Source organism: Rhinolophus ferrumequinum, chromosome 6, assembly GCF_004115265.2.
Source record: "Rhinolophus ferrumequinum isolate MPI-CBG mRhiFer1 chromosome 6, mRhiFer1_v1.p, whole genome shotgun sequence".
In the NCBI taxonomy this organism is placed as follows: Eukaryota; Metazoa; Chordata; class Mammalia; order Chiroptera; family Rhinolophidae; genus Rhinolophus; species Rhinolophus ferrumequinum.
In genome coordinates, this window is record NC_046289.1 from 80,482,924 (window position 1) to 80,498,062 (window position 15,139).

General features: G+C 38.6%; 1 protein-coding gene and 1 pseudogene across 2 annotated transcripts in view; one reads left to right on the forward strand and one right to left on the reverse strand.

The window, feature by feature from the left end:
- NUBPL (NUBP iron-sulfur cluster assembly factor, mitochondrial) overlaps nucleotides 1-15,139 on the forward strand; it is a 202,909-nt gene that overhangs the window by 128,935 nt on the left and 58,835 nt on the right. The gene's annotated exons all lie outside the window — the stretch shown is intronic.
- Nucleotides 5,263-6,139, reverse strand: LOC117024067 (cell division cycle-associated protein 3-like; annotated as a pseudogene).

A 15,139-nucleotide genomic window follows, 5' to 3' on the forward strand; every position in this document is an offset into this window, starting at 1 on the left:
TTCCACGAGTCTCTTAGCTGTTCTGTGTGATGAGCAAAGAGTTCTTTGATGGGTTATAGGTCCCGTTTGTAATAAGATCCGGAGGAGAACTCAGCAAGTGCTCCCCGCTGCCGCCCTTCCTATGACGTCATCTCAAGTTGTTGTCCTTTCAGTCTTAGTTGTGTCGGGCGCAGCTCAGCTCCAGGTCCAGTTACCGTTGCTAGTTGCAGGGGCCACAGCCCACCACTCCCTTGCGGGAGTCGAACCAGCAACCTTGTGGTTGAGAGGACGCACTCCAACCAACTGAGCCATTCGGGAGGCAGCTCAGCTCAAGGTGCAGTGTTCAGAGGAATCGAACTGGCAACCTTGTGGTTGAGAGCCCGTGCTCCAACCAACTGAGCCATCCGGGAGCCAGCTCAGCTCAAGGTGCAGTGTTCAGAGGAATCGAACTGGCAACCTTGTGGTTGAGAGCCCGTGCTCCAACCAACTGAGCCATCCCGGAGGCAGCTCAGCTTAAGGTGCGGTGTTCAGAGGAATCGAACTGGCAACCTTGTGGTTGAGAGCCTGTGCTCCAACCAACTGAGCCATCCCGGAGGCAGCTCAGCTTAAGGTGCGGTGTTCAATCTTAGTTGCAAGGGATGGAGCCCACCATCCCTTGAGGGAGTCAAGGAATTGAACTGGCAACCTTGTGGTTGAGAGCCCACTGGCCCACGTGGGAATTGAACCGGCAGCCTTCAGAGTTAGGAGCATGGAGCTCTAACCATCTGAGCCACCGGGCCGGCCCTCATTTATCTTGATTTTAGATTCCACATGTAAGTGAAATCATATGGCATTTGTCTTTCTCTGTCTGACTTAACCCGTTCAGCACAGTACCCTCTAGGTCCATCCATGTTGTTTCAGATAGCAAGTTTTTCTTCTTCTTTATGGCTGAGCAATATTCTGTTGTATATATGTACCACCTCTTTTTTTTTAAAGATTTTTTTATTGGGGAAGAGGAACAGGACTTTATTGGGGTACAGTGTTTACTTCCAGGACTTTTTTTTTTTCCCCAAGTCAAGTTATTGTCCTTTCAATCTTAGTTGTGGAGGGTGCTATTCAGCTTTAAGTTGTTGTCCTTTCAGTCTTAGTTGTAGAGGGCACAGCTGAGCTCCAGGTCCAGTTGCTGTTGCTAGTTGCAGGGGGCACAGCCCAGCATCCCTTGCGGGAGTCGAGTCGGCAACCTTGTGGTTGAGAGGACGCGCTTCAACCAACTGAGCCATCTGGGAGCTCAGTGGCAGCTCAGCTCAAGGTGCCATGTTCAATCTTAGTTGCAGGGGGCCGAGCCGGATTCGAGGAGTTGAACCGGCAACCTTGTGGTTGAGAGCCCACTGGCCCATGTGGGAATCAAACCGGCAGCCTTCGGAGTTAACAGCACGGAGCTCCAACCGCCTGAGCCACTGGGCCGGCCCATGTACCACCTCTTCTTTATCCATTCATCCATTGATGAACACCAGGTTGCCTCCATATCTTGACTATTGTAAGTAATGTTGCAATGAACATATGGATGCACATGTCCCTTCAAAGTAGTGTTTTAAGTTTCTTCAGATAAATGCTTAGAAGTGGGATTCTTTGTCTCTTGTTATAATCTCTGTTTTACAGTCTGTTTTGTCTGGTATAAGTATTTTTGCCCACGTTTATTTTGTTTGTTTCCATTTTTATGAAATATCTTTTTCCATCTCTTTACTTTCAATCTATGTGTGTCTTTCAATCTGAAGTGAGTCTCTTGTAGGCAGCATATGTAAGGGTCTTGTTTTCTTATCCATTCAGCAACCCTGTCTTTTTCATTTACATGACAGTAATTGTTGATAGATATGTAGTTATTGCAAGTTTATTATTCATATATTTATTTTAAATTTCTTTTGCTTAAAGAAGCCCCTCTAACATTTTTTGTAATACTGGTTTGGTGGTGATGAACTCCTTTAACTTTTTCTTGTCTGGGAAGGTCTTTATCTGTCCTTCGATTCTAAATGATAGTTTTGCTGGATAAAGTAATCTTTTGCTGGATAAAGTAATAATGCTTTTCATCACTTTGAATATTTTGTGCCAATCCCTTCTGGCCTTCGAAGTTTCTGTTGAGAAATCAGCTGGACTTTCGCCAGGTTTGGGAAGTTTTCCATCATTATTTTTTTCAAATAGGTTTTCAATTCCTTGCTGTCTCTTCCTTCTGGTACCCCTATAATGCAAATATTGGTATACTTGATGTTATCCCAGAGGCCCTTTAAACTATTCTCATTTTTTTGGGTTCTTTTTTTCTTCTTCTTTTTTTTCTGTTCTGATTGGGTATTTTATGCTACTTTAACTTCTAAATAGCTGATTTGATCCTCTGCTTCATTTAATCTACTGTTGATTCCCTCTTATGTGTTCCTTATTTCAGTTATTGTATTCTTCATTTATGACTGTTTATTTATGTTGTCTATCTGCATTTTTATGTTTCCTATCTCTTTGTTGGAGTACTCACTGAGTTCATCTATTCTTCCCCTAAGTTCATTGAGCATCCTTATAACCAGTGTTTTGAATTCTACAACTGGTAGATTGCTCGTCTCTATTTTGTTGAGGTCTTTTTCTAGAGCTTTGTTCTATTCTTTTATTTAGGATATGTTTCTTTGTCTCCGCATTTTGGCTGTCTCCTTGTGTTTATTTCTATAGTAGGAATGGCTTTATGTAGTAGGTTTCCTGTGGGGCCCAGTGGGGCAGTCTCCCTGGTCACCTGAGCCAGGTGGGTTCCAGGTGTGTGCCTTGTGTGGGTTGTATGTGCCCTCCTGTTGTAGTTGAGTCTTGGTTGCTCTTTGTGCGTCCATGGTGTGTGTGTGGGGGGAGGATTGATCCTCAGTATGACTGGTTGTGAAGAGTGGCTGTGACTATAGTAGAGGAGCTCGTGTACACGGGCTGACCCTATAGAGAAGGCTTTGCTTTCGTGGGACTCTGATGCTTGCCTAGTCTGACCTTAGGGCATGTCATACTTGATGGCAGCCGGGTGATGTTCTGGCTCTGTCTGATGCTGCCCACTGAGCAGGTAGGCCCTGGCAACTCCTGGGAAGGTCCTCACTGCAGGCCAAGTTAAGCTGCACCCTCCTGGGTCACCTGGTATGAACCACAAAGCAATCTGCAGATGGCCATCACCTGCCTTGGACTTGGAGGTGCCTCAAGAGTCCAAGCCATGAACGAAGGCTGACTGCCATTTGTTTTGGGTTTGGGTCTGCTCAGCAAGAAGTATAGGGCTTGCTGAGGCCAAAAGCTAATTGTTTGGGGTTTGTTAGCCTTTGAGAGATTTTAGGCAAGTCCGCAGCATGAGCCAAGACAGACCATTTGTGTGGAAAAGCCACTGGAAGCAGCTTAGGTAGGCCCATGAATTGGGTGAGGTGGGGTCTCAGGGAATCATCAAGGTGGGGCGACCAGTATTGGCCAGGTTGTTGGAGACTCAGATATGGCGCTGCCTGTGTCTGCATGCTGCAAAGAGGCAGAGCTCAACGAAGAACTTCTGTCTGGGAGAAAGCTGCCTCTGATGTCCTTGCCCTGAGGCAAGAAAATTCACTTCCTCGACATATGTCCCTGGCTCCTTTCAAGCTGCTGTCCCAGTGTTGGAGCTCAGAGCAAATGAGTCCATCAGCAAGTAAGCCTAGTGTGGGTCCTGTAAAAGGAACACCTGGGACTCCAGCCACTCTCTGTCTCCTTCAACCACAATCTCTGCCGGTTTCATAGCCAGAAGTTATCAGGACTTCTTTTCCCAGCACTGGAACCCTGGGCTGGGGGCCTGGTGTGGGGCTGGGATCCCTCACTCTTCTGGGGGGACTGCCGCAGCTGATATCCCTCCCCATTTTTAACTGCCACACCTGGGTGTGGAACCAGTCCATTCTGTGTCTCTGTCCCTCTTACCAGTCTTGAGGTGGCTTCCTCTGTATGTCCTTAGTTGTACACTTCCATACAGCTAGACTTCAGGAGGTTGTTCTGTAGTTTAGTTGTAATTTTGATGTCCTGAGGAGGCAAGCACAGCATTTACCTACTCTGCCATCTTGACAAGAAATATCTCATTATTAATGTTTTCAAAGACTTGTGTGGGAGAAATATCCCTGTAGCAAAGCTTCAGAATGATTTTTAAAAATTTACAAAATGTCAAGTTTTCTCTTAGCATTTATTTAAAAATATTTGTATTTTGGGTAATTAATGTCACATCTTTCTAAAAGCTGTTTTTCATATCTAAATAAGTGGAGATTACGTTTTGTTATATGTGTGATATGAAAATTTGGCAAGCATATCTTGGCTCATGTGAATAATACTGAAAAACTTATAATTATATCTTCCATCAAGAAGGAACTGAGAAATACTTTACAGATAAATGCATACAGTAGATGGAACTGTATAATTATGAGATTTTTCTCCTTTGTAAAAAACAGAGAACAATGTATTTTGTTATAAACATGCAAACACTATACACACCCACTCACACACACACAGTGTGTGTGAGTGTGTGTGTGTGTGTGTGTGTGTATATCCCAGTAAGTGTTGTCATTCAAAATAACTGCTTAGGGAAGTTGTTCGTCATGGTTGCTGAATAAACTATGTTTCATTCGTAAAATAATTTTCATCCTAATATTTATTATTGGAGATACATATATGATGCAAAGACTAGTACACTTCCTCCTTTTGTCCTCAGGCAGCACAATATGGGCCACAGAGTTGGGCTGATTTTGCGATAGCCAAGGTGGCTCCTCTCACTCCCCTCCACGTGTGGCATATGGGAGTGTTACATGGTGGCCTTTCCACCACAAACATGCCACCCTCTTCTGCTTCTCTTTTGCACTATCTCCTATTAAGTGCTACCGATCTAGAAACTTCTTCAGGTTTGGCTCTTTGCCAAGACACATTTTATTCTAAGTAGATTTGCTTATTTGTTCTTTTGTTTATTCCTTCCTTTATTTCTGTATTCAATTCAGGTTTATTGTGGCTTGTCATGTGGATAACACTAGCTTTGAGATTATATGGAATAATATAGAGATGAATGTAGCATAAAACACTTATTCCAGAATGTTGCCCTTGATAATTTCACTTTCGGGACTTCTCTTTTGGAATTACCTTTAGAGTGAGCTTTTAAGTTACGTGTATGCCCACACATTTATAGTTCTGTGGTAGTTTAGGAGGAGTCAAAGAAAACAAGCCTTTCCTTAGTCTCCCAAGGGAAAGAAAGAGTGAGAGAACACAGAATATCACGGGGCTCCTGGTTAACCCAGTGCTAGGGGTACACAGAGCCTAGTTCTCTACCAAAGGAAACTGCTGATTTTCCTTGTCATGGTCCTGGCCTTGCTCCTGTGCTTCTCCAGTGTTATAAGTCATCCAGTTCCCAGAATGCTCCCTTCCTTTAGTTCTCTAACATTTTCACTCAGGGGAGGCCACTTACCTCATGGTCCTGGGGGAGTTGTCATCCTGCAGGATGATAAGGGGAGCTCTCCCTAGTACCTTGCTGTTTGTTGTGCTTAGAACCTGAAGATAAGGGAGTTTCAGGGTCTCTCAAGAGCTTTTCTGAGCCCTGCTGGCCACAGGGTTTTCTGTGAGCTGTCTTGTTGCCTCCTGGGATAACACCTGCTTGGAGGGAGCTCCGTATGACTCAGAGGTGGCCTCTGGTTCTCAAGGCTGGGTGCCCACAGGGAAGTCCAGTTCAGATGCAGGTGCCTCTGCGGGGCAGAACAGGCTCTAGGGGAAGATTTGATTTGGGGATTTCAGGCTCAAATACTTCAGTCAGCTGTTTCACCAGTGTGCTTTGTGGGGCTGTCTTTGCTGCTGGCTTCATGGGTATCTGCAATCCCAAGGGTAGGAGAGCATTGGTCTCACTCCTGGGCCTGACTGCCACCCTCCAGCTGCTCTTCTGGTAGATTGAATGTGGGGTTTGCATCTAGAGAGGAGTGGGCAGGACACTGGCGCTAAGTGACTAGGATTTGCTATTCAAGCCAGATGTGCAGGGGAGGCCGCCCCGGAGGGACTGCAATGCTCTTGACTGGAGCCATCTCAGCCCGGAGCAGCAGGGCGGTGCGAGGCTGAGGAGAAGGTGCTGGGTCTCCATTCCATCTTTGGGTGCACAGCAGCTCTCTAGTTTGGTGACTGATGATGCTTTATTTAACCGTTCTCCCATTGAAGGACATTAAAGTTGGAACCACGTTTTCTTTATTTAAAAAAATCTTGTACTGAGCATTTTTGTATATGAGGTAGCACTCTTTGGATATATAATTTCTGTTTTTTATTAATTAATCTACTAAAGCATGGATTATAAGTGTACATATAATGTATGTGTGTAAGGGCTAAGTGAATCAAATTATTGTCTTTGGGAATTTAATGTTTTTCTAGGTGCCTTTGCATTGCACTAAGTTTTTTGAAAACTAGTTTTTTTCTTTTTAAAATTTTTTTAGTGGGAAACTTTAAGTTCTACTCTCTTAGTAAGTTTCAGTTGTACAATGCAGTGTTATCTACAGGTGATCTACATGCTCACCATGTTTTACAATAGATCCTCAGACCAAATTCATCATATAGCTGAAAGTTTAACAACCTCTCCCTATTTCCCCACATCCCAGCCCCTGGCAACCACTTTTCTACTCTTCGTTTTTAAGAGTTTGGCTCTTTTTTTTTTAACTTCACTTAACATAATGCCCTTGGGGTCCATCAATGTTGTCGCAAATGGCAGGATTTCATTCTTTCTCATGGTTGAATAATATTCCAGTGTGTGTGTGTGTGTGTGTGTACGTATATATCTATATGTATATATCACAACTTCTTTATCTATTCATCCATTGACAAACATGTTGTTTCTATATCTTGGTTATTATGAATGATGCTGCAATAAACATGGGAGTGCAGATATCTTTTTGATATTCTGTTTTCATTTTCTTTGGATATATACGCAGAAGTAAGATTTCTGGGTCATATAGTAATTCTATTTTTAATTTCTTGAGGAACCTTAATACGGTTTTCCATAGTGGCTACACCAGTTTACATATGCACCAATGGTGCACAAGGGTTCCCTGTTATTCACATCCTCTCTAACACTTATCTCTTTTCTTTTTGATGATAGACATTCTGTGAAATGATATCTAATTTGGTTTTGATTTGCATTTCCCTGATGATTAGTGGGTGATATTGAGCACCTTTGCATGTACCTGTTGGCCATTTATATGTCTTTGGAAAAATGTATTTTCAGTTTCTCTGCCCATTTTTAGTCAGATTGTTTGTTTTTTTGCTATTGAATTGTATAAGTACTTTATATATTTTGAATATTAGCCCTTTATCAGATATATGATTTGCAGATATTTTTTTCCTTTCAGTAGGTTGCCTTTTTGTTTTGTTGATTATTTTCTATGCTGTGCGGAAGCTTTTTAGTTTGATGTGGTCCCACTTGTTTATTTTTTATTTTGTTTCCTTTGCTTTTGGTGTTAAATCCAGAAAAGCATTGCCAAGATCAATGTCAAGGACCTTACCCTTGTTTCATTTGGAGTGTTACAGTTTTAGGTCTACTTTCAATTCTTTATTTTGAGTTGACTTTTGTGTATGGTATGAGATACGGGTTCAGGTTCACTCTTTTGCATATGGCTGTCCATTCTTTTATTGAAGAGGCTATCCTTACCCCATTGCATATTCTTGGGGAACCACTTTCTTAAATTTTTAAAAAAATAGAAATGTATCAGAAAATTTATAATTCTATAATTGCCCAGAATGAAATTAAATTGTTGTCACACAGTGTTTTTCAGGAAGAGGACAGAAGTCCTGTGTTTTCAAAATGCAGGGTAAAGACATCTTGTAAAAATCAGTTTTTCTAACTATTTTGGAGCACAAGGTTATTATGCATAGGCCGTTAGTCAAAAGTAATACTACTGGATCAGTCATAGCTCAGGAAGTTTTTTATTTAACTAAACTCAAATAGTTTTTAGATGTGGCAAGATCCATGAAATTGAGTATAAAAATAAAGTTAGAATGAGTGGTTCTTAAAAGAGGGCAGACACCCTTCTTGTAGCTTCATGGGTAGTTGGTTTTTCTTTCAGTTTGACAGCCATAAGTAGACAAGTCTGCTTCTCTTATGTAATCATGCCTATGGCACCTGCTAGTGTACAATCCAGGGCCTGCAGACTACCCAATAAGTGCCAGTATTGATTTTAAGTGTTTCATATTTCTATGACTGACCGTGTCATGTGACAAATTTCAGTGATTTCATTTGTCATGAAAAGCAGAGGACAAATTTAGGAGCATTGATGAAAGTTTCATGTGTAGAGCTTTGTTACCACAATTATTTGGTAATCCAGATAATAGCTTTTAAGAGATGTGTTGACCCTGTGTATAGGGACTTCTGTGGCCCACACTGCTAATGGGTCTGCAGTAGCCCCCTTCCATTAAGGGAAGAATACTGGTCAGGCTTTTATTTTTACAACAAAACATTTTGGCATTTAAACATCGGATTTTGGAGTACATGAGTTTTTCATTCACAGATTTTTGCTGCTGAGTTTAGGTTATAATGCTTGGCCAAATACCTGTCACAAGCCTTAGATGATTGCTGGTTGGAGTTGCCTAGCTGAGGAGAGCTAACCAGTCATTCTTGAGTTTTCTTCATAGATCAGTTGTGTAGCTCATCTTCATAAAACCATCAAAATGTTGTACTCTGAGCTTTCATCAAGCGTCTTTGTAACAAATATTTACGAGCTCTGACAATTAAGTTTGTGAACTTGTTGCAAGGATGTTGCTAACCTTTTTTTGATATCGGAGGGATTATTCATTATGAATTTGTACCAACTGGACAAACAGTTAACCAAGTTTACTATTTGGAAGAGCTGAAAGGCTGCGTGAAAAAGTTAGATGACCTGAGCTTTTCGCCAACAATTCATGGCTCTTGCATCACGACAATGTACCAGCTCACACGGCACTGTCTGTGGGGGAGTTTTTAGCCAGTAAACAAATAACTGTATTGGAACATCCTCCCTACTCACCTGATCTGAACCCCAATGACTTCTTTCTTTACCTGAAGATAAATATTCTTCTTTACCTGAAGAAATATTGAAAGGAAGACATTTTGATGACATCATGACAGCTCTGATGGCCATCCCAGAAAAAGAGTTCCAAAATTGCTTTGAAGGGTGGACTAGGTGCTGGCATCGGTGCATAGCTTCCCAAGGGGAGTACTTCGAAGGTGACCGTTGTGTTATTCAGCAATGACGTATGTAGAACTTTTTGTAGGATGAGTTCGCAAACTTAATTGTCTGACCTGGTATACCTCTTCTTCGTTGGGAAGATGATGGAAGAGGAATGGGACAGTAGGGATGAAGGTAATTGTAGTCGAAAGTTAGTAAATTCTGTGTAAGGAATGTGGGCGGTGGTGCCAGAAAGTCAGTACCGGTACCTTTGGTGGGGGAAGGATGTGGACGGTCTCTTTAGATTGTTTTTTTTTTTTAATTAAGACATTTATTGTCTTTTTTCTTTTCTTTTTTAATTAAGACATTTATTGGGTCTGTATATACCTGGCACTGTGCTTGACCTGAAGATACAAAAGTGAATAAGACTTGTATTCTGCCTTTGAAAAAGAGATCACTATTTCATAGGAAGACACTTTTACTCTATTGTTAGTACACATTTCTTCCATTTTTTTGGTTTGTTCTCAGGATTTAGCCTTAGTTTTCTCAGAGTAGGTCTCCCCCCCACCCCAATTTCTATTTTTTTATGTGTCATTTATTGGGGAGTTGAGAGAGAGAGGAGATATTGATTGAAGCCATTAGCTAACTTACAGTTTATGTTGGAAATCTGCGTCTATTTCTTTACTCTGATATATTGTCCTGTACATTAATATGTCAGAATTACTGAGAGTATACTCGATTCAAGGAGTTAATTTCTTACATCCAGATAGTCTTGCTTTCTGATGCCAAAGTAACTTGGTCAGAACCTCAACCTTTAATTTTATTTGTATATTCATAGCTAGTTTGCTGTTTTAAATACAAGAATCAAATATCAGAGTATGTCTGTTTTGATGCTATTTTGCGAAAGTATATATTTATCATATCAAGTAAAATTATTTCTTGAACTGGAAGAGAAAAAAAGAATTATCGTGTTAAGATGTGACTTGAAATTCACAATCTGATTAACATTAGTCTAGTTGATATCAAAGATTTTTAAACTGCCATGATGTTTGAAATAAAAATGACTTGTCTGGACATTGGTCCTGAAACTAAGGCAAAGTAAATATATTCCAAATAGCGTATGTTTGTCATTAACATCTTATTTGAGAAGCCATAGCTTACTAACTAGAGTTAGTTTCTATATAGAAAACAGGTTTGTGTTGAGTCTTACCATGATCCAGTTATTTTCCTTCTATTTCATGGCATGGCTTACACTTCTTCTTCCGGCTTACATTCTGTTATATATGTGTCACTGGAGGCAGAGATAGATCAGGGAAAATTGAGTGCAAGTCCTATTGATTTATAGTTTTTTGGCATAATTTGTATTTGAGAAGGATATGATGATACTTCCCTAAGCAATATTAATTTTCCAGTTTTATCGATAGCAAACTGAGGTTTAGGAAGGTGACTTTTAGCAAGTTTACAAGTGTTGTGCTAATAGGTTTGTTTATTGCCTTCCTATCCCTGCTCCGTGAGGGCAGGAACTTCCGGTATCTTGTTCACTGCAGTGTCCCAGTGTCTATGACAGTGCCTGGCACATGTAGATGTCAGTATTAACTTCTGAGTTAGGGTTAAACTCCGTAATGATTATCCTCTGCACCCACTTATTTATGCTCTGGCTTTAAGCACATGTATTAATGTGTGATCTGTAACAGATAAATATGAAGACAGCAGATACCTATTCAGGCAAGAACAACTTCTAGACACACTGCCATATCCACTTGCTCATCAGGGTACAAGATTATTGTGAACAAGCCTAGATGTAACGACCAATGTGCTTAAATGAGAATAAAGGAACAGCTGCTCATTTAATAGTCTTTTAATGAATGCATAAAATTCAGTCCTTTTTTCTATTTCTCTGCAATTTAGCACTCTTAGGTTTCTTAGCTGTCTTTTGGGTACTTCTGAAGTTATAATATAGTTTAGAAGTTGGAAAATGTGGAAGTGGAGATGGGAATTAGGTTGTTCTATGTGTTTATTTTTTCCCCAACCCTCAAATCTTTCCCACCTATTCTGTATCATCTCTATCTGTATTCTCATATATGTATTTCTTAATCTTTCTCAAAATCCTTTGTGTCAAAAGTAGTTATAGCTAAAAGCTGCTGCATTATTTAGTTCTCATTAGGAAGTCACTTATGACAGTAAATTTATTGTTTTTTGCTTTGTACGTGATAGGTCTGCTTAACAGCTGCAAGGCACAGGTCACTAAAATGTAGAAATTTAATTAATCTACTCAAACAGCAGATGTGACTTCTTTTCTGCTCACTTTTTAGCCCTTATTTTTAGTCATTTACATATTTTTAAATTGTATTTTAACCAAATGTTTTTCTGCTTAGTTTTACTCATGAGTAATTTCCCTTTAATTTGCAAAAAAAAAAAAAAAAAGCCATTTAACATGGCTTATGTCATCTAAACATATGGCAAAGATATTTTAAAATTATTTGTTCAGATCATTTTGGAATGTGGTGACCTCAGAAATGAACAAATATTTTCTTAGCATTTAGTTGGAAGAATAAACATGGTATGCTCACCGAGAGAAATTTTAATTTTGACTTGTATGACATAACAAGCTTTTCTTTAAAGTAACTTTTTTCAATGTAATGCTACTATTTAATTACCTATTTTTAAAAAAGATACATAATCTCATTTCCTCTTTGGGAAAATAAACCTCTATAGAACAGTTAAAGGTTGTTTTAATTGTTTCCTATTCTGCAGAATATGTTTTGGGCAAATCATTTGATTGCTGAGATTTAGTTTTGTTTTTGTTTTGTTTTTTTAATCTGTAAAATAGGAACATTGGGCAAGATAATCTAGAGCCCTTTCTAGCTCTAAAATTCTCTATTTATACTATTTTAAGATGAAGACACAGAGGCACAGAAAAGTTAAGCAGCTTGGCTAAATTCAAACTATAAATTAATAATAAAACCTTGATGTCTGATTTTCTGATTAATGTGTATATTGACACTTTCATACAATTCTTATTTTATGTCTATTACTGAAACTTTGCTGATTTCTTTCCTTAGTGAAGATACAGCAGTTTACAAAAATTGTGTTACAGATCTAATCCTTTTTATTTTTTAAAAGAGCAAATATATTTCTATAGTCTCCAATTAAATTCTTGTAATTTAGTAGATGCTTATTAATATTTTAAAAAGGGGGAGGTCTTATAAATAGCAGTGCCTGTGGCAACTAAAGACTAATCAGCAAACAAAGTATATCTGAAGTCCCGTAGTCTGAGTAATGAAGTTAGTCCAAAGTAAACCAATCTCATATGTAGCAAAAGGAAAACATAAGAAAGATTCTTAGGTAACAATTTTCTTCCATCCTTTTATTGATCCAAAATTTGTATTTGAGTGTGTGGTAAGCATCTGAATGATTCAAGCTTTCTTTTGTTGGCTGAGTATTTCCCTATCATGAATGTGTATGGAAGTTTTGTATTAGTTGTCAGCCTTTAAGGGCTTGTGATTGAATCCCTTCCCCAATCCTCACCTCAGTGGCAGTTTCCTCAACAACTTTTCCAAAATGCATCTGTTTTGTAAATTATGACGTTTTATAAAGATATAACACATTAACTCCTAGATGAGCTATAATAGAAAGAGGGATTTTAATATATAGAAAGAGGATGGGTAGATTGTAGTTCAATACAAATTTAAATCTAAGTTCCTTGCAAAATTCAGCCAATTTTCTAAAGGAAATATGATCATTTTATAAAATAAATTGTTAAATGTGCCAAGTAGCTTTTAGCTTTCTTGTTCTTATATAAAGTGTTCCCCCCTTTAAAAAAAGAAAAGCTTATTTTGTCATTTTGGTATTTTGGATAAAAATGCCTTTTATTTTTTTCTGTGAGCAAATCCCTCACAAATATTTTCCAATTTACACAAACAGATCATTGTTACACTTTCTTTCCTTTTTCTTTTTTAAGTAATTGGAAGAAACCTTAGTAATCATCTAATCTAAATCATTTTGTTTTACAGATGAGAAAACTGAGGTCCAGAGAGGTTAATTGGCTATCCCATGGTAATATAGCTGCTTAGTGACACAAATGATTGGAATTTAGATATGCCAATTTCCCAGACTAAAGTTCCTCTATTTAATGACTAGATATCTGGATTCTTGCCTGTACCCAGATAGATTTAAAGTCTTGATTTTTCCCCTTTCCAGTGCTGTTTTTTTTTTTTTAAAAAAAATCATAATAATTAATGTCTGAATCAATTTAAAATCCCAAAGCTACATTATAATAGCTCCTACTTAAAATATAACTGCATATGGAGCTACAGTTTTTCTCAGTTGAGTTAGATCTTTTAAGTTTTAGGGTAAAATCCACTGAGCCAATTTCAAAAATATCATGTTCAAAAGCTGTAGGTATTTAAAAAAAAATCTTTAAAGTGTTTTTTTTTTTTTTTGGTTCTTAGTCTTTATAGGTTATTTACTTTGATTTAAATTATTATACCACATGATTTTCTTGTGTAGATGGTTGATAGAATGGTACTTATTGATTTAAAACAAAACCAGGATTCAATGGTGGATTGTTGGAAGTTAAAATATTCTTTAACATCACAAAGTCAGGAAATTTATAGTCAACATGTCCATGGTTACGAGGACCCTTGCTTTATAAAATAAAAGACTCTTAAAAGATCATGTACAGAAAAAATACTATGTCATACCATGAAAAAAAAAAAACCCTCAGAAGCAATAGAACCATCAGTGTAATTAACCAGAAAAGGAAAAAAGTTAAAGGAAATGAATGATTCTTCTATTTCTTACTTATATTATCTAGTAAATAATTTTCTGTGAGTCTACAGACTCTGTATTATACAGCAGCCCCCCTTTGTGGGGAGGTGTTCCAAGACCCCCAGTGGATGCCTGACACCGCAGATAGTACCACACCCTATATATACTGTGTGTTTTCCTACACACACATCCCTATGAGAAAATTTAATGTATAAATTAGGCACGATAAGAGATTAACAACAATAACTAAATAAAATAGAGCAATTATAACAATATATTATAATAAAAGGTATGTGAATGTGGCCTGTCTCCCAGAGCAGTAGTGTTGCTCAAGTTCTGTGATGTCCTCAAGAACCGTCAAAACCACTGGGCAATGACGATGGATTTTCTCTGTGGGGCTCCATGCAGCTTCTATGGTGTCCTAATCCTGCCCCTGGAGGACTTTGAATTCTCCCAAATACAATATTATCTCTAGGATTTTTTAAAAGAGTGTTATAGTTTTCCCTATTAAAGAGAATACTACACATCTCAATATATTTTATGAACGCTCCCAAATTAGGTTAGTAAAGTGATTTGTTATTCCTACTGGAAAAAAAATTCTGAAGCTTTAGCCCTTAGGTGTCTAGGGAGAGTTTTTATTTTTTAATTTCTTTCAGTAATTAAAAGAAATAGCAATATCTTGATTCTCAGGCAGGTTTGTAATTAATATTTTAGGCCTTTTTAGTAGCAGTCCTGTCCTTCACTAACGTATGCTTCCTAGGTTATGAACATATAAGCAGTTGGCCTAAAGCAGGCCTTTAGAGAACCTAGAGAGATGTTCCCAAAATTAACTGAAATATTGTTTTACTTTTGTGGTAGCATCATTATTTTTATATGGTAAGGTTTTACTCTTTCAGTTGTATTGTGGATTTTCATGGGCATCAGTGAGCAGTCCTGGGAACTGGATAATCTTTTAAATACTATTTCAGAAACTAGGTATAGAGTTACCAAAGATTGACCCATGTATCAGCTTTTGGATAAGGAGTCCTTTGTGAATCGGTGCTGTCTGCAGGCTGTCAGGGCCAGTCTGCTCTATACCTTTGCGAGAACAACTAAGGAAATGGGAGCCGACGATAAACGGAAAGATAAAGAGTGAAGTTTCTCTTCTTTTCTCTCTCAAAACATTACTGCTACCACTTGGGTGGGTAGTGACTTTGAAGGGATTTATTCAAGTAATCTACCTCCCCCACTTCACCCCCTGCCCCTTCTCCTATAGA